This window comes from Penaeus vannamei, chromosome 17 (assembly GCF_042767895.1).
Source record: "Penaeus vannamei isolate JL-2024 chromosome 17, ASM4276789v1, whole genome shotgun sequence".
Taxonomy (NCBI): Eukaryota; Metazoa; Arthropoda; class Malacostraca; order Decapoda; family Penaeidae; genus Penaeus; species Penaeus vannamei.
In genome coordinates this window covers 42,665,884-42,668,383 of record NC_091565.1, presented here as the reverse complement: position 1 = coordinate 42,668,383, position 2,500 = coordinate 42,665,884, and the positions used below count along the sequence as shown (strand labels likewise).

The 2,500-nt window shown below is 34.9% G+C and overlaps 1 protein-coding gene across 1 annotated transcript in view; it reads left to right on the top strand.

Annotated features, from left to right (window-relative positions):
- Positions 1-2,500, top strand: part of LOC113828459 (transient-receptor-potential-like protein) — a 110,085-nt gene that overhangs the window by 78,688 nt on the left and 28,897 nt on the right. The window lies entirely within an intron of this gene.

Genomic DNA, 2,500 nt, shown 5'->3' with positions numbered 1-2,500 from the left:
GGCACGCCTCGTGTGTAAGCACTTTGGAGAATATTGAAATGTAGAACGTAATTTATTTAATATCTATGATGTTTTTTTTTATTATTATAGAGTTTGTTGTCGTGATAGAGTGATCAGTTTTAATAAGAATAATGAGAAGAGATGCAGCTGTGATGCGATAAATAGAATTAAAATAATTAGAATTAGAATAAAAATTATGATGATAATGGAAATGATATTAATAGCAATAATATCAATAGTGGTGATAATAAGAATAAGAATCGTCATAATATTAATGATAACAATGATAATAATAATGATAACAATAGTAATAGTAGTAACAATGATAGATAATAATAACAATAACGATAATGATGATAATGATGATATATTTGAGAATGATGAAAATAATTATCATAATAATGAAAATTAGAAAATAACACAATATTAATAATAGCAATAATGCTATAATGATACTAATAATAATAACAATAGTAATGATGATAGTGAGAAGAATAATGATAATTATGATAATAATGATAATAGTAAGAATGATAGTAGTGATAATATTAACAACAATAACAGTAATAATGACAATGATGATAATAGTAATAACATTAATAATAATAACAATCATAGTAATAATAACAATCATAATAATAACAACAATCATAATAATAACAACAATCATAATAATAACATTCATAAAAATAATAACAATCATAATAATAATAATAATTAAAGATAAAACAATAACAAACAATAATGACAACAGTAAAAAAAAAAAGAAAAATAACATCACCACGAGCCCTAACCATCAACAATGCTAACAACGATAACAACCAACCCCCACCCCCACGCCCCACCCCCCACCCCCCGCAAACAAGAGGCCACCCAACACAAGTAACAAAAGGACATCAATAGTCATAAAGTGTTGCCAAAACGGGCGTCAGGTCATTGATTTCGGATGCCTGGGTCTGGCTGACGGAAAGGGCACGGGCGGGAGATAAAGGCTGATGCTGGGGGTTGTTTTGCTGTTGTGGGTTGTTTTGTTGTGGGTTGTGGGTTGTTTTGTTGTGGGTTGTGGGTTGGGGGTTGTTTTGTTGTGGGTTGTGGGTTGTTTTGTTGTGGGTTGTGGGTTGGGGGTTGTTTTGTTGTGGGTTGTGGGTTGTTTTGTTGTGGGTTGTGGGTTGGGGTTGTTTTGCTGTTGTGGGTTGTTTTGTTGTGGGTTGTGGGTTGTTTTGTTGTGGGTTGTGGGTTGGGGGTTGTTTTGTTGTGGGTTGGGGGTTGGGGGTTGTTTTGTTGTGGGTTGGGGGTTGTTTTGTTGTGGGTTGTGAGTTGTTTTGTTGTGGGTTGTGGGTTGTGGGTTGTTTTGTTGTGGGTTGTGGGTGGTGGGTTGTTTTGTTGTGGGTTGTGGGTTGTTTTGTTGTGGGTTGTGGGTTGGGGGTTGTTTTGTTGTGGGTTGTGGGTTGTTTTGTTGTGGGTTGTGGGTTGTTTTGTTGTGGGTTGTGGGTTGTTGTTGTGGGTTATGGGTTGTGGGTTGTTGTTGTTGTGGGTTGTGGGTTGTGGGTTGTTTTTGTTGGTTGTGGGTTGTTGAGGGTTGTGGGTTGTTTTGTTGTGGGTTGTGGGTTGTTTTGTTGTGGGATGGGGGTTGTTTTGTTGTGGGTTGTTATGGGTTGTTGAGGGTTGTGGGTTGTTTTTGTTGTGGGTTGTGGGTTGTTGTTGTTGTGGGTTGTGGGTTGTTTTGTCGTGGGTTGTTTTGTTGTGGGCTGTGGGTTGTTTTGTTGTTTTGTTGTGGGTTGTGGGTTGTTTTGTTATTTTGTTGTGGGTTGTGGGTTGTTTTGTTATTTTGTTGTGGGTTGTGGGTTGTTTTGTTGTGGGTTGTGGGTTGTTTTGTTGTGGGTTGTGGGCTGTTTTGTTGTGGGTTGTGGGTTGTTTTGTTGTGGGTTGTGGGTTGTTTTGTTGTGGGTTGTGGGTTGTTTTGTTGTGGGTTGTGGGTTGTTTTGTTGTGGGTTGTGGGTTGTTTTGTTGTGGGTTGTGGTGGGTTTGTTATTGTTATTGTTGTTATGATTGTTATTGTTGATGGTGTTATCGATGTTATGAATGTTGTTGTCTTTGTTTTTGTTGTTATCACTGTTGTTATTGGTTTTGTTATCGTTGTTGCTTTTATCTTCATGTTTGTTGTTATTATTAATATCAGTATTATCATTAATGTTCCTACCAATTACTTATTATTATTACTATTATTACCACCATCATTATTACTATTATAACTATCATCATCATCATTATTATCATCATTGTATTAATTTTTGTTAATATTAATTTTGTTATCACTACTAGTATTATCACTGCTGTCGTAATTGCCATTATTATTAATATCATTATCATTGTTCTTATCCTTTCTATTTATCATTAAAGTCGTTATCATTATTATCATTATAGTTATCATATTTATTATTATACATATTGATATCTATCATTGTCATCACCATCATCACTATTCCCTTATCATCATCAC